The 23969-nt window shown below is 43.7% G+C and overlaps 1 protein-coding gene across 2 annotated transcripts in view; it reads left to right on the top strand.

Annotated features, from left to right (window-relative positions):
* The first annotated feature begins 12256 nt into the window (after nt 1–12256).
* FAM240B (family with sequence similarity 240 member B) overlaps nt 12257–23969 on the top strand; it is a 36486-nt gene continuing 24773 nt past the window's right edge. The window contains exons 1-2 of one of the 2 annotated variants that reach the window (XM_039475194.2): nt 12257–12312; nt 22046–22139. The gene's annotated coding sequence lies outside the window, so the exon portion shown is untranslated. Of the gene's footprint in view, nt 12313–22045; nt 22140–23145; nt 23263–23969 lie in introns of those variants that run through there. The other variant, XM_074392449.1, reaches the window with a different exon arrangement.

Below are 23969 nucleotides of genomic sequence, written 5' to 3'. Positions count from 1 at the left end.
ATTAGATTCTGCTTCTGTTATGCTATGATATTTACTTATTTATGCTGCTTACAATCTGTCTCTCCTGACGAGAATGTTGGTTTGCGTTTTCACAGCTACAGGAGGGCACCTGGAAAAATATCTGATATAGAGCTGATATTCAATAACAAGAATATGGGGTGAACGGATTTTTCACCTCTTTTATTCCCCAACATCCTAATTTCCACTTAAAATCTATTACTCCACTGCCTCAAACATGCCATCAACCTGTTCACACTCTTGCCTTCGCTCATACAATTTTCACCATTTCTGAAATCCAAACCATCACCTCATTAATATAGAATCCAAGTTCACATCCTTTGTGAAGCCCAAGCAGAAGTCGTCTCTCTCCTTTGGCTTCTAAAGTCCTTTTACTTTGTTTCTCTCTCATGTACAGCAATTATTTATAACTGTTGTAAAGTCCTCAACAGTCTTATTTGCTATTGCTTGAGTGTGTGTGTAGTTTTTGTTGTGTATGCAGCGCCCGGCACAGGTTCTAGTGTCTAAAGTGTATTAACAGATGTTTGAAGAAACAGTGGCTCAGAGAGGTGAAGTGGCTTGCCCAGTATCACTGAGCCACGTCAGACAATTTTGAGACCTCTGTTCGAGTGTCCTAACTCTAAATTCAGTGGCCTTTTTACCTCCCCCAGCTTACATAATCTTTTTTTTTTTTTTTTTTTTTTTTTTTTTGAGACAGAGTTTCGCTCTTGTTACCCAGGCTGGAGTGCAATGGCGCGATCTCGGCTTACCGCAACCTCTGCGTCCTGGGTTCAGGCAATTCTCCTGCCTCAGCCTCCTGAGTAGCTGGGATTACAGGCACGCGCCACCATGCCCAGCTAATGTTTTGTATTTTTAGTAGAGACGGGGTTTCACCATGTTGACCAGGATGGTCTCGATCTCTTGACCTCATGATCCACCCACCTCGGCCTCCCAAAGTGCTGGGATTACAGGCTTGAGCCACCGGGCCCGGCACATAATCTTATTACCTTCAAAAAGAGAACACACTGCTAAAACCTTTCCATTGCACGGGATGTTAATAACCATCGTCTGGACTTTTGCAGTAGAAGGAAAGGACCTGAATTTTTTCTGTTTAACCTCAGAGAACCCATGAATACCTAAGAACTTTCCAGAATTCCCAAACTTTAATATGCATACAAATCACCCGGGCATCTGTTAAACTGAAGAATCTTCAGTAGATCTGGGACAGGGCCTGAAACGCTACAAGTTCATAGTTAATGTCACTGCTGTTGATGAGAGTGAAGTTATACACAACCATTCGTAAAGCTCAATTCCCCAGTTTTCCTAAGGAACAAAGAAATTAAGCCAACAGTTTACAATCTTGGCTGTGTGTTGGAATTAGAAGGAAGCTTTAAAAAACCACCGATGTAGAGGCTGGGCGCGGTGGCTCAAGCCTGTAATCCCAGCACTTTGGGAGGCCGAGGCGGGTGGATCACGAGGTCAAGAGATCGAGACCATCCTGGTAAACATGGTGAAACCCCATCTCTACTAAAAATACAAAAAATTAGCTGGGCACGGTGGCATGTGCCTGTAATCCCAGCTACTCAGGAGGCTGAGGCAGGAGAATTGCTTGAACCCAGGAGGCGGAGGTTGCAGTGAGCCGAGATCGCGCCATTGCACTCCAGCCTGGGTAACAAGAGTGAAACTCTCTCTAAAAAAAAAAAAAAAAAAAAAAAAACCACCGATGTCTGAGTTCTGCCTCCTCGGATTCCAATTTAGTTGGACTGGGAAGCAGTCTGGACGTTGGAATTTTTTAAAACTCTCAGATGATTTTAGTCTGCAGCCAAGGTTGAAGACCACTGTCACAAGTGATTTGCTTTATGACTGCAGCGGGAACGCTGAGGGCAGACATTGGGACCACATAATTCACTGGCCAGTGTCCACCTGAGACCAGGGTAGACTCACCTTCAGAGTTGCTACCCCTCTGCCAAAAGTGATGATAATTTAAAAAAAATACTCTCCTCTACAGCTGCTATGAATCAGGCAGTATTCTGAATACTTTTTAAATATTATTTTATTAACCCCCCATAACATGCAGTACAAACTATTATTATCCTCATTTCACATTGAGGAATAGAGAGATTAATTAGAGAACATAATTCAAGATTCCAAACCAAGTAGTATGACTCTTGGGCTCACACATTTAACCAGGAAACTCTACTGCCTCCCCACCAAGAATATTCTGTAGATTCTATTAAAAGCTGAACTGAGTTCTGCGCCCCCTCCAACCCCTTTAAATTCATATGCTGAAGCCCTAAACCCTAATACTTTAAAATTTGACTATATTTGGAAATTGGGCATTTGTAGAGGTGATTAGGATAAAATGAGGTCATTAAGGTGGGCCGTAATCCAATACGACTGATGTCCTTATAAGAAGAAGTTTGGAAGCAGGATGCATGCGTTGAGGAAAGATCACCTGAGAACGTGACGGCAAGGCAGCCATCTGTAAGCAAGGAGAGAGCTTGAGAAGAAAACAAACTGGCTGACTCCTTGATCTGGGACTTCCAGCCTTTAGAACTTTGAGAAATGTATCTCTGTTGTTTTAGCCAACCAGTCCGTGATATGTTGCTATAGCATCCCCAGAAAATGAGAGCCCTAACCTACTGCAGTTTGCTAAGTACAAAAGTTATATGGCTGATGTAGTAACTGAATCAGTCCCTTTCTTTTCATTTGCACCTGGCAGAGCACGGAAGTACTGCAGATATCCTGAGTGCTTCACAACCCCCGTCTGATCACTCACCTGCTGGGTGGGCTATTTGAAGAGCCTCCAGTTGGCATACCAAGCCCGGCCTTCTCTCCTCTAATTCTCCCTTCTCTCAGGGCTGATGGTGTCATCCATCTTTTACAGATCTCCAGTGGGTTCCCATGGCTGCAGAGGATACGTGATACCATAGCTCAACATCCAAGACCTTCGCAATGTGGCTGACCTGCCTTTTATGCCTCCTCTCCTCCCTACCTCTTCCCCACTATCCTCCCTTCATCTACCCCCCAAACGAAGACTCCATGTTCCAGCCAAAACGCACACTCACTGTCCACTGCCATCCTGGAGTGCTCCTCCCTGACCTCTTCACTTCTTTGGTCAAAATCTTACTTTTCTTACAAGACCAAACTCACACATGCCTCACCACATGAAACACAGAGCACCGTATTTCACCAGCATCCCTCTCTCCTCCCCTGTCCTCCAAGGCACCCTGTGGAGACCTCATGACATCACCTGTCACAGAGAGACTTGGGATTCTAACAGTTGTTCCATATGAGCTCTCTAGGGTCAAGGATGCATCTTATTTCTCTCTGCTTCATGGGCACTGGGAACAGTGCCTCACACAGGTGTTTGGTAAACATTTATGGACCCAAATTTACTAGGTATAATGCACAATTATGTTGCTGAAACACTGTCCTTTTGCAATGCCTGCAGAATGCTCAATATAGCCTTTAATGAGAGTTGTGTGAACCATTTACTGATTCACTAATCAAATCTCAAAAATAACTAAAGCAGCCAAAGCACAAGATAAGAATATAAGCAAATTATCCAATAACCAAGACTTTCCCTCTCACTCTTGTACGAGCTGAGAATTGATTATGGCACATCTCTTTTAGAATCTACAAACTGGCCCAAGGGGACAATGAACCCGTAAAAAAATATGAGGAAGGCAAGTGTTTGTGAAGCCATTCCAGCACAGGACTGGACACATTTCACACCAGGAATGCAGGATGTGTTCTCTCTCGAGATCATGTCATTTCTGAGTGTAGCCAAGGCCTGGAATCCCTGCCTCCCTTCTTCACTTTGCATTTTCTCAATTTCAGGCCATTAAGAGCTGAGAAAGGGGTTCGAATATCACCAAATGCAAAATGTACTGAAGAAGCGGTTTACAATGATGTATGTTCTCAAGAAATGCAGCCTCCGCTTTTGAAGGAACTTCTTCCGTGGTATTTGTCTGTCTGCAGGCCTCCAGACGTTTTGACCTTGACTAAATCAGTGCTGGCTGTCTAGAAGTGACCCCTCCCTCCCGAGCATTTCAGCTGCTCTAGTCAATTTTCCCTCCTCACTTTGCCATGAGCTATTGTGTTTTTGACCTATCAGGGAGGACAGGACGGCCTTAGAGATCTTTATGGTCCCCTCTGTGTTTAGCATCTAGTAATTAATTAGTGAATATCTGTTGAATTTAAAAGGAAAAAATGCATCTAGATGAGAAAGAGTTCTAAATTGCCATCATGCCTGTAAGTCAAAAATCAGGCTTTCCCCACCCTGACAAGCCTCTGCTTCTTCAAACAGGCCAAAGGCCCCAGCCAGAGACTAGGATCAGCAGCAGGAATTATTATTAGAAAATGTGTCAATGCAGATTGCTTGTATATGATGGCTGCTTCAAAAAATCAATCAGCTTCCAAAATATCAACAGCAGCTTTGAATATTTTGTTGGGATTTTGCCTTTATTTCCTCTGTGATCATTCTGAGCTGAGCAGAGAGGAAGGGAAAAGGGATTGCTGGGTTTTTTTGCTCTCAGAGTTTTTTTTTTTTAGATTTCATATTCTTCTCAGTGACTATGCACTTCCGAAAGCAAAGTTAAACCATGATACATTAATTCCTCTTTTTTTCAATTTCTCCCAAATACTGCAGGTGAATTTATACTTAGGCAAAAGGAAGCCAACAAGTACCCGAAACTGTGCTGGGCTCTGGGGAAACAGTGGGAAGGCTAGTGTCTACCGTTTTCCAGAGGACAGAGAAGAAAAGCAGTGAACACGAAGGAATGCTTTGGAATCTAGTTGAAAAGTACAGTGAAAAGGGGTCAAAAGAAATGCAGATAGAAATCTGAGAGAGTATTTTTACAGACACTTTAGCCCAGTGGGAGAGAGGAGATTGGAAAAAGTGTCAGGAAGAGGATTCCTCAAGGAAATTACATCTGGGCAGAGCGGAATTAATTCTACATTCAAGTTCAGCAGATCATCTGGCCAAGACATTGAAAGAGAAATATAAAGAGCTAATAAACATATGGAGAAAATGACTAATTATACTGACAAATGTCAATCAAAGTATCAACAAGATATTATTTATTGCAAATATGATATTAACAAAATGAAGCTCTTTAGTGATAGCCAGAGTTCACATAAATATGAGAAATGAACCCTCCTATACATTGGCAGTCAGTCAGGGTACACATTGGGCAAACCGTTGTCAAGAACCATGTGGTAATTTTCTGTTTCTGGCATTTGTTGTCTTTCTGGGGTAATGAATTAACAAAAGTGGGGGTTACATAGGTATATGTGCTTATCAGACTCAACAAGCTGTATACGTAAGATGTGTGCGTTTCACTGCTTATAAATTATACTTCAATAATAAAAAGTAAAGAAATCATACATTAACGGATTCGCCAAGCTAAATGTACTTGGGCATTCACTACCACATTATTTGTAATAGCCGAAAGGTGCAGATAACTCAGGTGTTGGCCAACATGGACCTAGTATAATAAATACAATTTATCTATTGAATGAAATAGTAGGCAGTGGGTTAAACGAATGGCAACGAAGAGGGTACACGTAAATATCAATGAGAGCAGTAGTCTCTCAAGTGTAGCACGCATCAAATCGCCCAGAGCGCTTGTGAAAACATGGATTGCTGGGCCCCATCGCTAGAATGCCTCATTCAGTATGTTTCGGATGGGAACCAGGAATTTGCTTTTCCATTAAGTACCCAGGTGATACTGATGCTGTGGGTTCAGGGAGCACATTTTGAGGACCCCCGGGGTTAGAGGAATTCCTACGGGGTATTACTTCATCAGAACAGGCTCATAAAGCCTTCCTCGTCTCTCACTCCCTCTTCTTCCTCCGTATTATAAGATTTGCCATCATCATCATTATCATCACTGCCATCGCCACCACCACTGATAGAGCAGGTGCAGGGAGAGGCAGAGTGTGGCTCATGCACACACCCCTCTAAGGAGAAGCCTTATCTGTCTCTTTCACAAACCTAAATGACTTTGTTTCTAACTAAGCCCTGAAATCATCTGTTTATGCACAAAATATCTTAAGTGTATAAATCTATTCTTTGTAACCACAGAGTCAACCGCCCTTTCCAGGAGACCTGCACCCCCGCCAGCTGCCTGTCAGTGACTCCTTCCTGGACCCAGGATGCAGGACCCGCTATTCTAACCTGACCAACAGGACCCTGTACGGAGGGCCAGGCCTCTTGACAGCTTCTCCACTGGACTCGACTGAAGCTGCTCACCGCGCCCATCTTCCCTAAGAGCTTCCAGGACTGCATGTTCTCATCTCCTCTTGGAGAGTAATGACTACCAGGCAGGGACCCTCCTTCCTGCCTTACTCCTTCACCTTCATGTCTTCTTAGCTTCAGACTTCAACTCCTTCAGAGACCTCCCATGACCGAGCCTCACTTTCCCACATGTGCACACACTAGTCCCCCTCTTGCAAAAAGATCTCCTCTTTTTAACACACTAACACACTAACAGCATTTAACACACTAAATGTTACTTCAATTTGTGTGTCTGTCTGAATTCCCCCTAAAACATAAACTCCATGAGGGCAAAAAATCCCATTTTTTAGCTGACCATAGTATTCCAAGAGCCCAAGACTGATGTTCCACAGCCCTTTCTTTAAAAATAAAGTAGAATAAATATTTCCTCTTATTTTGAGACAGAATCTCACTCTTGCACAGGCTGCAATGCCATGGCATGACCACAGCTCACTGCAGCCTCAACCTCCCAGGCTCTCAAGTGACTCTCTCACCTCAGCTTCCCAAGTGGCTGGGAAGTGCATGCCATCGTACCTGACTAATTTTTGTATTTTTTGTAGAGGTGGAGTCTCACCATGTCGCCCAGACTGGTCTCGAACTCCTGAGCTCAAGTGTTCCACCCGCCTCAACTTCCCGAAAGTGCTGGGATTACAGGCATGAGCCATGACACACAGTCAAGAAATATTTCAAGAAGAAAAATCTGGCACTGAAATAAAAAAATGCAGTAAAAGCTTCAAATAGTGCCTAAGGAGTCCTGATTAAATGTCTACTTTCTACCTCTCCTTTAATCTTGATTCACAAATTTTATATTTTTACAGACACCAAAAATGCCAATCTTTTGATTATTGATTAATGTTAAGAGGCTTTGGCTGGTCAGAGTGTCAAAGGTTTTATCCGACATCACAGTAAGATCTAAGTCTTTTTCATTATTTCACAATGCATTTCAGACCCCTGCACCAGATGACGGAGGAGATTCTGTCTGGAATTCCCACACCTTTGGTTTCACGTCCATCTCTTCGGTGCTTCGCATCACGGGGGGCCATCTAGCTCCTGAAGGATTCTGCCTTGGATTCCTTCCTCGGAACTAGAATCCCCGAAAACACTGCAGCAACTTACAAAATCATACCATGAATTAGCAGATCCGCTGCAGCCCTGATCATCTGAAAAGCAGCATCTTTGCGACATATATTCTACCTTCCGGTGAAAATTTCTGAAAAAAAAAAATCATCTAATTTGATATGTTCTGCATTACATTTCCATTTTCCTTTCATACAATGTAATCTACTTTCCTTTGGTTTTTAATGTCGATGTTCAATTCTTACATATTCATTCTAATGGGTTTTTTTCTCCACTGAATTATTAAGAGCTGTGAGCTGTAGAGGGACACACCGTACGTATATACCACATTTTGTTTATCCATTCGCCCATATATAGTTGGAGACTTAATTGGCTTCCACCTTTTGGCTGTTGTGAACAGTGCTGCTATAAACATGGGTAAAAGTATTATTTTTAAACTGCTAATTTCCACCAAGGCAGGTAAGAACCAGCGTACATCCATTTCAGTTGGAGAACTCAGAACAAAAGAAACACCTGATTACCAAAGATTGTACTTTAGGTGAAAAAGTCAAAAGGTTTCTGTCTTCCTATGACCCCCTTTAGATGGCTCTACCCTTCCTCATATTCCAGCCTCCTGCGTACACCCCAACAACTGTGGGTTCCACCTTTTCCTCTGGCTCCCTCACGCCTTCTACCAGAACTCTTCATTCAGGAATCTGTATTTCTGAAACCCAGACAGCCTCAGTTCCAGAGCAGCCCGAGGTGATATAAGCAGTGGGGATGGCCGTGCCCAGAAGCTTTCAGACACAGCTCCTGTGACTGCTGACACAGCCCAGGGCTCCTGTGTCATCTGTCCCGGCCTCGCTCCCGACACTCACTTACTTCCAGTTAACTCCAACTAACTGATGACATCCAGTATCCAGTGACTAGAAATAACCTGAGCTATGGATTGGAAGCCAAGCAAAGGCAGTGTTTATATGGGGAGAAAGTGGTTGCCTGGAGAGGAAAAGCTATTGGGTGACTTTTATTAAATTTCTTCTATTTTTAGAAAGATTAAAGGAAATAAATCATGACCTTCACAAAATCCTTTCTCCTGAAATCTCTTATTATGTTGACATCCTATAATCCTATTACAAATTACAAACGAGGTGTTTGGGTGCAGAGCAGGCCTGGGCCCAGATCTGTGGGTGGCGGTGCTCAGCTGCATCCCAGGCTACAGGCAGAGGGTAGCTTGTGTCCAGGCTCTTGGCCTTTCCCATCTTGTTTCTTGATGCCTTGAGCCCAGTCTAGGGCAAAGAGACCTTCAGATACAAGAAATGTGTGGCTGCAGCTGCCTTGGAAATCGTTCCTCAAATGCACTGATGAAAGGAAAAAATATATATATATCTCATACTGTGGTAGCGATGGGAATGTGTCCTGAAGCTACCACGTCAGGTGACGAACACAGATCACTCAGCTAGGGAGGACCACGTGCAACTGTGAGACTGGATTGCAACACGCTAATCAGTGTTCCTCCGAACTAAAGAAAATGTGTAATTTTTCCGTCTCATTGATAAATATTTCTAACACTTTCAACGTTAAGTGGAATTGACAAGTGATGAGTGGAGTATGCTCTTCCATTAGTTTTAATATTTTTTGAAGATAAGTTTTACGCCTATGTGAATTGCTGCTAATATATTTATTTTAGGTTGTGAACTTCAGTCATAAAAAAATAATAAAAATTTTTATGTTCCAGGCTTCTGTTTATGATGAATTTGCCATTATAGAAGACCCACTGGGAAACTGTAAAAGATATTTTATTTATATTTTTGTGGAGGTATTACATATTCTTAAAATATTTTGGTCCTCAATCATTTTCAGGCTCAGTAATTTTTTTAAAGCTGGCGAGAAGAGAATTGCAAAGATGATGAAGGAAAAATCAGCAATACTATGGCCCAAAAGCTTCAGCTGAAAACCCCCATCTGGGCCTCAGATATGGTCACTGATACAGATAGGAGCTGGGGCTGGAAAGTCACCTCCTTCCAAGGCCTGGGGGCTGGACCCTGTCTCTTGTGTCAAGAGGGTCCCAGTGCAGTCCGGGGAAGCTGCTTCATGAAAGACAGTCAGTCTTATCCAAGATCAGGATCCAAAAGGTTTATGGATTTAAAAATAAAAGTGAGAAGCTGAATAGACAATATCTGTCATTATTTTCAAATAGATATAAACTATAAAGAAGAGAATATTGCCTAGAGGCATTTAGGGGGAAAAGATAAGTTTGTATTTCACTGGAGAAATAGTTTATTTGTTCCCAAATGGGGTTTTTTTCCTGTGGGCTAGGCTAATATTATGGTTAAATTGTAATTAAAAAAAAAAACACAAAACAGGCAAAAAGATGATTCTAGCAGATGCCTGTTTGGTTGTAGTATGCTTTCAAATCTGCTAGCATCTGTTACATGTCACAACCCCGGCAATGTTCTTTTTCCTGGTGACACTAGCCTTTTAAAACACTTGCGTTAAACATTTTGTTAAACCATAATTGTTGGAGTTGAAATCACACAGAAGGACAAAACAAAGAAGGAAGCGAGGGAGGGAGGAACGGTGGGAGGGAGGAAGGTCTCTCACTATACGCTTTAAAATTCTACCTACCGGGTTTATTAAGGCTCACTTTGTGACCAGCCAGTTTCCCTGGTATTTTATCTTTTAATCTCTAAATAAACAAATGAGACTTAACTGAGCAACACTATTAAAACACTGTCAGGCTCCAAGGCAGTAAGACTGTAGCCTCTCAGATCTCATGGCAATTTAGAGATGATGGCCAGGAGGCATCGAGGGGCTGGGCATGGCTATTCTTGGTCACAGCATCACTGCCTGGGTCCCTGAAGATGCCAGCAGCAGTGAGCTCCGTGTCCTTGGGCAGTTTCTAGTCTGCCCAGCCCTCATCACAAGCCAGGACCATGAGCACCATGATCGGCGAGATAAGAGAGGGAGGTCGTGAGCCTTTCTGGAACAGAACATGCCAGAACTGATGCCTATGTCCTCAGGAGCTGGAGGTCGGTGTGCATGGAGCCTGAAGCCACAGGGACTGTGACTCTAGAGGTGTGTGTAGGTCCCTGCCCATCTCCACGCTGGCTAACAGCATCTGTGCTCCAAGGACCTCCCTGGGATTGTCTATCATTAGCTGACAAACTCATGCCATGATCATTATTTTATTATTTGCCCATTCAATAAACATTTAGAGAGCACGTGCTAAGTAGTTAATAAAACAAAGTCCTTACCCCTGTGGAGCCTTCACTAGTGAACGCATTCGTTTTATTTTTGACGTTATTACCATCATGATTATTACTGAGACTCCCTAATCTGAGGATGCTGGTGTCAGTTCTACACCTGAGTGAGGCCCTTATGTGTCACTCACTGTAAGTCAGAGGACTGGGAGTTCGTGCTCCCCTCCTAAGCAGGACGAAGCCCCCACAGATAGCGGCTGTTTCCTTCATACCCATGTGACTTCTGTTTCCTGTCTGTAAACCAGAGAGAAGGTGCTGGTCAGGGAGGCGCACCGGTTTCCCTCTGGTTTCGTGGGTAGTGTCTTCCCACGGGGCTGTGGTGAGAGAGAGGCTCGGGCCACACATCCAGCTTCTGTGGTCCAGCGTGTCTTGGACACACCAGGACAGGGTGACTGCAGAGGATCATTTGGTGCTGTCTTCTGTCAATCTAGTGGAAATGTGTCACATATCAGGCACAAACCCCAAATGTGAAGAACCAGCGTAGAATTCATGAGAATTCAAAACACAAGTATCAGCCTTGGCCGATACACCAGATAGAAGTTCGTTCATTCCTTCCCTTTGTGAGGCAGCCCTCAAGAAGGCAGACCCCACGCAGCGCAGAGTAAGCCAGCCAGAGAGGAAGGAGGATTCGCAGCATCAGAAGCAAGGTTGAGACTTCCCTATTCCAGCTTCAGTAAGAGCTGAGAACCAATAGGTAGCCCCCTGGATGAGACGAGGCCTTTCTGCCAGGCAGCTGGTGAGCAGGACCACTCCTCGCCACTGCTCTTCCATTTTTGCATAGGACCAGCAGTGCTGGCCCTCGGGAGAGAAGGCAGGACCTTTAAACAGAGCATGTTGCAAAAACACTTCCTCCCTTGCTCCTATAGACATTACCCAAAGCTTATCCTACTGGAGTGGTCCATAGGGTTGCAGCCTCTGCACCTCTGATTCACTGGCTCCTGAAGCTGTATTGCCCTAAAATATAGCAAAGGCAGAGCAGGACAAAGCTCTGCACAGCAGAGAAGGCATTCTCGGTGGCCTTTTTCTCCCCCACAGCAAGAAGCAGCCAGAGTTCAGGCATAGCAGAGATTATGGTTTTGCACTAAAAAATGTGCAAACAAGCCCCAAGGCTCCCACCCCTCAGCAAGATCCAGGACGGGGATTGATGGACCCCAAGAGACATGAAATCAGCAGCCCTGTTAATAGCTGCTCCAGACCCCAGGGCAGCCGGGACCACTCTCAAAGCAATCTGCCCCTGCTTCACTGGCTGGGTGCTGAGGGTATAAATCAGCACAATCTTTTACAAGCAGTTTCAAGTGCATATCAAGAGCTATCGTGCTTCTCAAAGGCATAAGAATGATACAATGGACTCTGGGGACTCAGGAGGGAAGAACAGGAAGGGTGAGGGCAAAGACTACAAATCTGGGTCAGTGTATACTGCTCAGGTGATATGTGCACCAAAATCTCACATATTGCCGCTAAAGAACTTACTTATGTAACCAAATGCCACCTGAATCCCAATAACTTAAGGAAAAAATAAAAAAAAAACAATTTCTAATTTTTTTTATTTTCTTGAGACAGAGTCTCACTCTCTCGCCCAGGCTGGAGTGCAGTGGTGAGATCTCGGCTCACTGCAACCTCCACCTCCCAGGTTCAAGCAATTCTCCTGCCTTAGCCTCCTGAGTAGCTGGGACTACAGGCGTCTGCCACTACTCTTGGCTAATTTTTGTATTTTTAGTAGAGACAGGGTTTTACCACGTTGGCCAGGATGGTTTCCATCTCGTGACCTTGTGATCCACCCTCCCCGGCCTCCCAAAGTGTTGGGATTACAGACACAGACATGAGCCACTGCGCCTGGCCTAAAAAATTTTTGAAAAGCGCTATTGCACTTCTCTGCTCCTCGGCCCAGGGACCCCACTAGAAGGATGGTGAGGATGGTGGAGTGTACCGCTGAGCGTGCGGTGACCATCTTTCCCTGGGATCTTACTGTGAGTCGTGACTTACAGACACCCAGCCACTAGCTTGCTTCCCATTCAGGACCTTGTGTGTAAAGGTTTATTTGATTGAAATTATGGCTTTATGCTCTACTTAGTTTAGTCTAAATTAAGTATTCCCAGGCAGTGGGTCTCATCAAGGATGCCCTTTAGAATCAACAGAGAAGCTTTCAAAATCTTTCTTTTCCTGGAACCCATTCTCCCAGAAGGTGATCATTCAATTTGTTTGGGGATGGGACCCAGAAATGAATTTTAAAAGGTCCTCATGTATTCTGTGTAGCCAGGACCGAGTCCCTGTTCCATCTACAGTTAAGCTGCTGTGTTAAGGGCACTGGGGTCAGATCTAAGGAATGAGGCTCTGTGAGGTGAGCATCAATTTTCTCAACCACAAGGGGAAAAGAAGCAGAAATGGTGGTATGCAGATCCTAAGGTCATTGCGAGGGTGACATTAAGTAATGCCAGGCATTGCTGAGCTCAGTGCCCATCTTATAGGAAGTGTTCAGTAGAGGCTTGACAAATAATTATAATTTCTACTTAGGAACATGAGTCATTTCTTCAGGGATAAGTTTAATAAGGATATTTCCCTTCATAGAAATATTACCAGGACTAACTTATGTGAAGGTAAGGTTGTTTGACCTTCCCAGGGGCTGACGGTTCCTGAATGTGAACTGTTCTTTACTCAGAGTTTCCCACCGTGGATGCCCAAGTGATTGGAGTTGCTCTCTCTTCAAAACATGGTTGTTCTCTGTCAAGGCTACACACTAGAATCACCTTGGGTGTCTTAAAAAACAAAAACGAAAACAAAGTGGGGACTGCCCAAACAGTGGAGTCAAAAGGTCATCAAATCCTCTCCCCAAAAAAACAACGATGAAACTGGACACAACTGTAAAAAGAACTATCATTTGAGGAGCCTGGACATCAGTCAACAACATCAATCAAATTGAGAAGCATTTATTCAAGAAAAACTACTAAATGTAAGGAAAGGGCAATGGGAGTCTGTGACCTTCTCCAGCTCTACCCACACAGAGCGTTTGGGGGAAGCCAGCAACTTTGCTGCCAGAGGGCACTCCTTTGATTTCAAGTGGAGCTCCGAAAATTCAAAACAGAAGCAATCTTGGTTGCAAATCAGCAGGGAAGACCAACAGTACAACTAATCTGAGATTGCAGTGCCGGGAGGGGCAAACGAAAGAATGCCAGACTAGGAGGAAATTAACAGTGAGATCCAGCAAGGCGCCAGCCATAGGGGACTTTGGTGAGCTCAGACGGTCCCCGATGGTCTGGAGGCATGAACACAGCCAGATCCTGGAGCAGGACACCAGAAAGAAAACCAGCTGTCCATTTATCCATGGCTCATGCTGGGGCCATGTGGATACCAAAAGAGACATGAGTAATGTGGCAAAAATCAAAAGCCGGAGAAACACCTGTGGACTGCTTTGATTCTGAATGCATTCTTCAACCACACACAGATCCTTCAGCAAACAGTGCAACATTTACTGGCTCAAGGTGTCTGAGCACAAACCATGCCCTATCATTGGCTGACCACTAAGCTATGCAGACAGAAGAGCAACCTGTATAAAGCCAGGCTTAAAAATAAAAGCAAGAATGAAAATTAAAACCTGAGCCTAGGCATTAGCAATCACACACCATAGGAAAGAAAGACTCCACAGATTAGCCCAAGCTAGTTAGTAAACAAACATGAACACGGTCTCAGCCAGGTGGGGTGCGGTGGCTCACACCTATAATTCTAGCACTTTGGGAGGCTGAGGGAGGAGGATTGCTTGAGGGTAGGAGTTTGAGACCAGTCTAGGCAGTGTAGCAAGACCTCATCTCTAAAAGAAAAAAAAAAAATTACTTTAAAAAAATTAGCCTGCCGTGATGGTATGCCCCTGTAGTCCTAGCTACTTGGGAGACTGAGGTGAAAGAATCACTTGAGCCCAGTAGTTTGAGGCTGCAGTGAGTTGTGATTATGCCACTGCGCACCAGCCTGGGTGACAGAGTAAGACCCTGTCACTAAAAATAAATAATATTTTTTTTGAGATGGAGTCTCACTTTGTCACCCAGGCTGGAGTGCAGTGGTGTGATCTTGGCTCACTGCACCCTCTGCCACCTGGCTTCAAGTGATTCTCCTGCCTCAGCCTCCTGAGTAGCTAGGATTACAGGTGCATGCCACCACACCCTAATTTTTGTATTTTTAGTAGAGACAGGTTTCACCATGTTGGACAGGCTGGTCTCGAACTCCTGACCTCAAGTGATCCACCCGCCTCAGTCTCCCAAAGTGCTGAGATTACAGCCATGAGCCACCGCACCTGGCCTAAAAATAAATAAATTTTAACTAAAGAACACAATTTTATAACTCCCCACGTCAACGCTGGGGACAGAGATTCTGCATCCCCAGAACCTTGCACAGTGACCAGCACAACCCAGGTTCACAGAGAAAACGTTTGTTTAATGAAAATGAAATCCTAATTGCTTCAACCCTAATGTCCACTCCACCAGGCAGCAGTCCCAGTTAAGACTTGACCACCTCCCCTCTTTTCCAAGACCAGACCTGAGACCGCCTTCTCTTCTTCAGCATCTCTCTCTCCCACAAACACTCTTCTTTCAAATCCAGATAATTTATGGTTTTCATTTCCCTGCTTCTATTCAATTTCCCTTTAGAGTATGTCACCTCTGATTAATAATCCCTATTTGTCATCATTATTACCTGTCTTACAAGATCCGTTTCTCAACCATCACTTCTCATCCTCTTCATTTTGTCCTGCTTGAGAACACTTTCCTGATTTAAAAGCTGTTTATTTACAAGATTTCGTTTACAATTTTTTCAGGTAGGGCAATGGATACGCACACTCTGAGGATCTGCATGTTCAGAAATGGGGATCTTTTGCCATGACGGGTATAGGATTTCTGGATCCTGGTTCATTTCCCTCAATGAGCTAAAAAGTCTAGCCAGATTTATTTTCTCTTCTAAGTAACCTGTTCTTTCTCTTCAGAATCTTAGCCAGTTTTTTCCTTTGTCCTTATACTTCAGAAATTTCACCAGGATGTTTCTAAGTGAGTTTCTTTGGTTTTGTTTTTCATTGATTCTACCCTGGGGATCAGTGGTTTTATTCAATCTAAATCACGATTTTCTTAGATTAGAAAAAGTTGCTTCTAATATATGCTGAACAATTACTTTACTTCTATCTGTTCCTTTTTCACCTTCTGATTCTCCCACTATTCACAGATCTCAATTTTCACTCACGCTTTCCTTCCTATCATTGGTCAGTTTTATCCTCCAAAATAGCTCTTTGGATCTCCTCAGTTACCATGCACATTTTTTTTTTTTGGTTTGTATACTAATTTCTTTAAGATTCCAGAAATCATGCTTTGTAAATGCCAGATTTTTTTCTACAGCTGTGTCTTCTGGAGAGGTCTTTTTACTCTTTTGCACGGAGTCTCCTCAGGCTCTGGTAGCTGCCCACCTGTCCCGCACGCAGGCGGTTTCACTATGTCTGTATTAGAATTGACTAGCAGCAGCAGTAGTTAGAAAGGAATGGTTGGGATTTGCATTTAAAACTCACTTTCACAACAAGCACACAGCTCTTATCTTGGAAGCTGGGTGGCAGTAACAGCAGTTGGCTGAAGTTGGTACAACCTTGGCAGGTCTGCTGAATGGGCTTGCTCAGCTTAGTCTTCCTCCCACAAGCTGCTGAGTCCGTTTGAATAGGCTGTTACTTCATTTGGTGGACTAGTTTACCACCTCTATGAACGCCAGGCTGTTTGTGCCCCAGAATGTAGCAGACCAACTCTGCCTTCTAGCGGCTTCATGGCCCCGGGGAACCATGCATTCATTCAACCCTGACAACCCCCCTTACCCCAGCATCACTGACGTCCAGCCAGTCCTTGGGCTGATGGGGTCCAGACACCTGGGAATATCTCATTTGCCCCTACTTTTTCTTACATGCCTTCAGGGATGTTAAATATAACTGAAAATTGCACACTACCAACTCTCTAAAAATATTTTATTAACTTATATTTTCACAGCCTAATGTGGTAGTATTTTTCATTTATTTCTTTCTAGGGTCAAAGCTATGGACTTTTTTCCCTCATTTTTTTTCCAATCACAAAAGCAATATATGCCTATCAAAAGAAAAAGCAATACACTTTTATACAAAGAAAAGATTAAAATTCTCCTATTTGCCCATACCTTTGAGATAATCACCATTAACAAACTTGGAATAGAAAAAGAAACTTTCCATTTTTATACACATATACACATTTCATATATACATATATAATGTATATATATCATTTGTATTGATGTGCATATAAATACATTCATTTTACCAAGGCAAGTTCATATAACTTATATACACATGAATATTCTTTTATTTTTAGTAGAGAAATAATAATTATACATATTTATAGGATATAGAGTGATATTACACATGTATACAATGTGTAATAATCGTATCAGGTCAATTAGCATACCTATCCCCTTGAATATTTATCACTTCTTTGTGTTGTGAACATTCAAAATCTTCCCAAAATAAGATGTTTTATTTGGTAATCCCTAAGCCTCTTCTAGTCCTGATGTTATAATTCTATTCTGCTGTTGCCCTAAAGTCTGTGTAAGGGTGATGGGAATAAGTAAGGTAACAGGAATAATGAGTCCAGTGGTTCTCACTCACAAAAGGGGCTGATCCTGTGGCTTTCCAGCGCTAGAGCTGGGCCAAACCACTGGGAGTGTCTGGGCGCCAGACAGAACCCTTGAGTTAATATTATGAAATCTATTTTCTATCACCCTCTTCCTAGGTCTCATCTGTTAGGGAAAGCTGAAAGTCAGTGCCAACGAGACTCAGAGGCAGCTGGGAGTTGTGGAGCTACAAGCATTAGGCTTTGAAATGTTTTATGGCTTTAAACACACCCAGTAGCGACAGGCCCACTTGACATGTCTTATCTTTCTACATCAACACATTGTTAAGTTTGCATAATTCCTTTCACCAACATCCTGTCATGAGACACTGGTTGGTTTCCAATTCTTTGCTATGATGAACAATGTTGTTCCGACCACCCTTAGACCTATATCCATATCCACTTATTGATCAGTTCCATAGGATTAATTGTCAGAGATGAGACTCCAATGTTAACTTGCTATGTGAAATATTGATATATATTGCCAAGTTATCCTCTGGAAAATAGCTTCTTTAATTACAAAAGAGTGAAAGAATAACTGGATATGGCCTTTCTGGAGGGCCATCTGATGTCATTGCCCAAAATGTGAGGGGCCACACTCATTGATGCAGCAATTACACTTTGGGGAATTAGTCCTACAGAAATAATTGCTCCAGAGGCTATTTACTAAGGAGTGACTGATGCTGAAGCTACAGGGTCACTCACTTGTATGAACCTGTCAAAAGAAAGGCCGGGCACGGTGGCTCAAGCCTGTAATCCCAGCACTTTGGGAGGCAGAGGTGGGTGGATCATGAGGTCAAGAGATCGAGACCATCCTGGTCAACATGGTGAAACCCCGTCTCTACTAAAAATACAAAAAATTAGCTGGGCGTGGTGGCGCGTGCCTGTAATCCCAGCTACTCAGGAAGCTGAGGCAGGAGAATTGCCTGAACCCAGGAGGCGGAGGTTGTGGTGAGCCGAGATCGCGCCATTGCACTCCAGCCTGGGTAACAAGAGCGAAACTCCGTCTCAAAAAAAAAAAAAAAAAAGAAAAAAGAAAAGAAAAGAAAAGAAAAACTTTAGACAAATTAAATTTAACAGAGTTTAACTGAGCAGAAAATGATTCATAGACCAGGCAGCTCCCCCACCACTCCCTGCATGCCCCTCCAAACCAGAATAGGTTCAGAGCGGCTGTGAAGCTGTGTGTGGTCAAAGAGGATTTATGGACAGAAAGAGGAAGCGAAGTACAGAAACAGCTGGATTGGTTACAGCTTGCTGTTTGCCGTATTTGAACACGGTTTGAACAGTTGGCCACCTGTGATTTGCCAAAACACAGTGTTTGGTACGAGAGTAGTTTACAATCTGTTTACACATCCAGTTAGTAAACAGTTCACTGTATACGAAGAAATACTTAGGTCCAATTTAAAATAGGCAAGGAGACAGCTTTAGACTAAACTTACTTTTAAGAGATCACACCCAATTTATATTTTTAATTACCAAAAGAATGATACTCTCGTATATGCTACAACACAAATGAACCTTGACAACATTCTGCTAAGTGAAAGAAGCCAGAAACAAAAGGTTTTATGATTCCATATATATGAAATATCCAGAATAGGTAAATCCATAGAGACAGAAGGCAGATTAGTAATTGCCGGGGACTGGGAAAAAAGTGGGTCAGGTCTAACCTGAGGGCTACAGTCGCTGCTCCCTGGTCTGCAGCCACACTGCTGATCTGTGTGACCGCAGGTTTCTTCGCCTCACTGTGCCTCAGAAGAGGTTGTGTGAGGATGAGAAGAGTTAATACTTGCAAAGGGCTTAGTGTTTGGAACATGGTACATGCGCAAGAGATGGTAGGTGTTACTGTTACTGTTGTTGTTAATAGTACACTTGTTAGAGGCATGGAGCCCTTTGAGGATTTAAGGAAAATTATGAACCTTCTAAGGAAAAACAATGCACCTGTGCACACATGAGAAAGTTCCACGAGGTTACAAGCCGAGGCAGAGCCAGGGGCCTACCTAGAACCTCTAGACACCTGTGTCACCCAGCTGACACCATCAACAGGGTGCAGTAGCTGAGAGAGGAAAGTCTCCACCTGGGAAGGCTCAGCCATCAGGTGGAGGCCAGAAGAAACAAAAATGAAGGTGGGGGAGCCCTGAGAAGAGGACAGGAGGGTCTCAGAGTCAGACTCTGCCCAGGTGGAGTTTTATCTATGGCTGGATTTCCCTGGCCATTCACAGTGGCCCACTGCACCCAGGACACAGCAGGTTAGGGGGCCAGGGCTGGCGCCCTTTGCCTTAGACAGAGCTGGCATGACAGTGAGGTGACAGGGATATGGAAATGCTATCCCCTGTTCCTCCTTCCAGAAGAAGGGTCCTGCAGGGGCTCTGACCTGAGCACATGTTCTACATTTTCCACATTCTGGATGCACTGGCATTTGGAGCCCTGATTCTGGAGAACCTGCCCTCCAGGGCAAGCTCATTCCTGGAGATAGCTCATGCCTCCCTGCAAGCATGCCTGTGACATGCAAATCAACCAGTGCAGAGCCCACACCCCACTATCTCCTTCCCCAAACTCTCCACGCCATGCCAGTATTTCTCCTAAACCACCCAGGACCAAAAAACAGGCAACAGAGGCCACCCTATGGCCCAGAGCCCACCAAAGTTGTTCAAAGTTGTCAATCCTAAGGTCACCATACCCATCCCTTCCTGCAAAAACCCCAAAAAAGGCTCTGGCCCACACTCTCCCCTCTCGCCCCTCTCTGCCTCCTGACCAACCCTGGTGCTTGTCGTGTGGCCCTGCATGGCATGATATGGCCCTACCTCCTCTTCCTAGGGATCTGTGAATATCAGCTTCTCCCCTCATGACAGATATTTCCGCATCTGCATGTCTTACTCCGTCTGATTAAGACAAATCCCGGGCGCAGATGTTAATACACATTCCTCATAGTTATACTGGAACTGGTCATCATACACACAAAGGAACTGGACTCAGGCTAGCTCCGTGATGATGTAAATAAAGGGCTGGATGGTCAAGTGCTATCCACCTGTCACACGTGTTTAGGCCACGGTCACTAAGCCACTGGTATTATATCTTGCAATGCACGATGTGAAAACAGGAAGTTTGGCATGAAACATTCGGCGAGAGACCCCCAGTTCTCCACTTCCTGGTTCCTGTTTCTTCCCTCCCTGCACAGACCTCAAGTGCATCATTATCAACCCCTCTCACCACCCCCAGACCCTCTGCTCCCGGACGGACTCTTCCAGGGGCTCAGCTGTGAACGAAGATTGGAGCTGGAAATTCCCAGGGCTATGTACTCGGGAGAAGGGTTAGGTTTCTCATTTATAGCAGTGCCTATCACTGGGGAGGCTTTCCTTGGCCTGTTTGGCACACAACGTTTTCAAATAAATATAGACCCGAATCTCTTCTAGAAGCTATTTCTCTCTGTGTGCTATCTTTTTCTTTTTTTCTCTTCTTTACATCTAATCTTTTGGGTTCCAGAGCCCAGTTGGTGTGTGCACCTCTACTAAATGTAGAAGATTCTCAGTCACCCCTGAGGCTCCCCTTCTCTTTGTAGGGGGCAACCTCAGGAAGAACAAAATAAAATTCATAAAAATGAAGTGGCATAAATTCCCTGTTTCAGAATAAGGAGGAAGAAGAAAGGCCTGGGATAGTAATAGCTGTATTGACAATGGTAGTAACAGCTGCCACTGAGTAGGTGTGCTTTTGTCTTAAAAGCTATGTGGCAGGGAGGTGGGGAGTTATCTCTATTTAAATTTTTGAAATCAGCTCCCTGGTGGGATCTGAGAGGCTTCTCTTACCTGGGCTCCCCGCTCTGCTCCTGCCTTCTTTGTGACCCTGCCTGGGCCACAGGCAGCTCTTGCAGCCCCTACTCCTCCTTCCAGAAGGGTCCTGCAGGGGCTCTGACCTGAGCACGTGTTGTATTGTCTCCGGTTCTTTCGGGTAAACTCCTTTTATTAGTAGGGAAATGAATAGTGGAAGTGCTTGGGGCTTGGACAGACACATGTGCTGAACATCTCACTTTAGTAAGAGCTTGAGTCAGACAGCCTGGGTTCAAATCCTGCCACTTCTTGGCCACATGGCCTTACCTTTCTGTGCCTCTGTCTTCCCAATCAAATCAAAGATAAAATCAAGATCAGAATGTGGACACCCCTATACTTATAGATTAAAACCTTTGTTGAACTGGGAAGAGCGTAAATGCTCATTCTTTAAAGTGGAAGGAATTGCTAATTGTGCAAGATTCTATATTAGCAGATTTAGTAAGGGTTGACAGAATTGTTATAAGCCAAGTGACGTACCAGCACGTAAGAAATACTTTGATAACATTTTTCTTGGAGTCTTGCTAATGGCTTCAATAAAGACTGAGACATTGCATGTAGCCAAAATAACTTTCAAAGGAGAGAAAGAAAAGGAGGAAGGAGGGAGAGATGAAGGGAGGGAGGAAAATAAGGAAGAAGGAAGGAAGAAGGAAAGAAGGAAGGAAGACTAACATCTAGTCATCTAGTGATCTGTTACCTGATAATTATTCAAGTTTCACTATATTTTCTTAAGTGAAAATATACAGATATGTATATAACTTCACTTCTGAGATTTCATTATACTCCTCGGAAACTTTTTTTTTTTTTTTTTTTTTTTTGAGACGGAGTTTCGCTCTTGTTACCCAGGCTGGAGTGCAATGGCGCGATCTCGGCTCACCGCAACCTCCGCCTCCTGGGTTCAGGCAATTCTCCTGCCTCATCCTCCTGAGTAGCTGGGATTACAGGCACGCGCCACCATGCCCCGCTAATTTTTTGCACCTTTAGTAGAGACGGGGTTTCACCATGTTGACCAGGATGGTCTCGATCTCTTGACCTCGTGATCCACCCGCCTCGGCCTCCCAAAGTGCTGGGATTACAGGCTTGAGCCACAGCACCTGGCCGGAAACATTTTTGTTGAGTTTTTTCTCTTTAAATTGTTGCTTTTATATAGGTAGGACCCTGCATGGTAATTTCAGAATTAACTCTTCTCTTTCCTTGCCAAAAAAAAAAAAAAAAATTTATAAAATTTGGTTCTGCTATTAAATAAAGCATCCAGCTTAATGTAAATGGGCTTATTAAAACACTTTCACAGACTCAACATTAAATATCACTACAGCAGGATAAAATCTGAACATCTCTATTAGAGGAGGTTATCACGTATAATGTAAGTTGTAAATTTATAATCCACTGAACCAAGTAATGGGCATGCAATTAGTAGCATAGTCAAAGGATTTGATGAAAACCAAAGCTATTTCTGTTATCAGATGAGTGAGGATTCTAAATGTTTTTCCTAAGGACAAAATGTGCTCCTCCATCATGGGATAAGAGCCACTCTAAAATGAGAAGTCGATCTCACTTGGATGCATTTTATTGGAAAACACTCACCAGGGTCAATTCCTGCTCCAACTGGTAGAGAACTCAGCAGACCGTGATATGTCATCACCAGATTCCATTCAAGGATTAATGGCTCCAAAGAACCAGATGCCTCTCTAAGTCTTCCTGTAATGTTACACCCAAGTGTGACTCGTCCCACCATTCCAGTCCCCTTTACACACCAAGGTGCAGAGACTGGGTTTTCACAAGTCACAGGGGAATAGGGCACATGGATAATCCAGCCCATGCTCTAAATCGTCTCTCTCCGTTCAGGCCAAGTCATAGTACTCACGGGAACTGCCAAAACAGAAGCTTGCCTTCTCTGGGACGGGTGGGGCAGTAAGAGAGATGGGATTTGTTTAGAGCCATCTCTCACCACGAGGGAAGGCTACAATGTCCCAGGAAAGATATTGTCTGATTCTGGTACTAATTTGGCTCAAATGACCTTGAAAGGTTACGGGATTTCTGTAACTCTTCCACTCCATATATAAGGACTGCAACAATGTGATTTCAGGACAGCATCCGTGGCCTTCCCAAGCCAGAGCTGAGGAATCAAGAGCGGGCCTGGGAGTCTTGCCCTCCTTTGCACCTGAGCCGGGTATCAGTTCACCTGCAAATTCATCTTTAAGGTACAGTGCCTTGAGCTTGTGTTGTCAAGTGTGGGAACATCTCGCAACTTGGGCTGAAAATTGAAACAGATATCACCCCTTATATGTGTGTCATTTACTGACCACTTGAATTCATTTTCTCTTCACCATGAACACCTACCCTGTACCAGTTGGGAATAACTTAGATGAGCCAAAAGATTTTTTTTCCATCTCTGATGCTTTCCTTCTTTTCCTAAATGTCAATGATGCAGAAATTTCATGTTAAAGAGCGTGGGAAAAGCCAGAAATTAGTGTCAATCTCACAGAGCAAGGCTCTTTTAAGATTAACCAAAATAAAGATATGTTTCATTTTGGTTGATGGATAATTTAGTCCCAAGGAATGTTCATTGTAGGTGCCAAATCATGGAAGCTTCTCAGAGAGCTGATGGTGGGAGGATTAATCACTAATTTGGGGCTTTTACTTGACTAACCTGAGACTTGGGAAATTCAACTATAGAATTCCCTTTCATCTGACTTGATATAGTTAGCTCTTCCCTGGCCCCTCATCAGATAGATTCAAGTACATGAGCCTCACACAAAGTTGAGCTTCGATAAATGTTATTTGATTAAATTGATATTTAATTTAAAATTTATTATAAAAGTGAGTTCTCGTAGTCTTTAAGTATAAGTCAATTACAAAAGTAAATTTAAGAACTGCCATTGGAATTATGACTTTTCTAAATTGGTAA

Source organism: Saimiri boliviensis, chromosome 2, assembly GCF_048565385.1.
Source record: "Saimiri boliviensis isolate mSaiBol1 chromosome 2, mSaiBol1.pri, whole genome shotgun sequence".
NCBI lineage: Eukaryota > Metazoa > Chordata > Mammalia > Primates > Cebidae > Saimiri > Saimiri boliviensis.
This window is presented reverse-complemented; position numbering and strand designations above follow the sequence as displayed.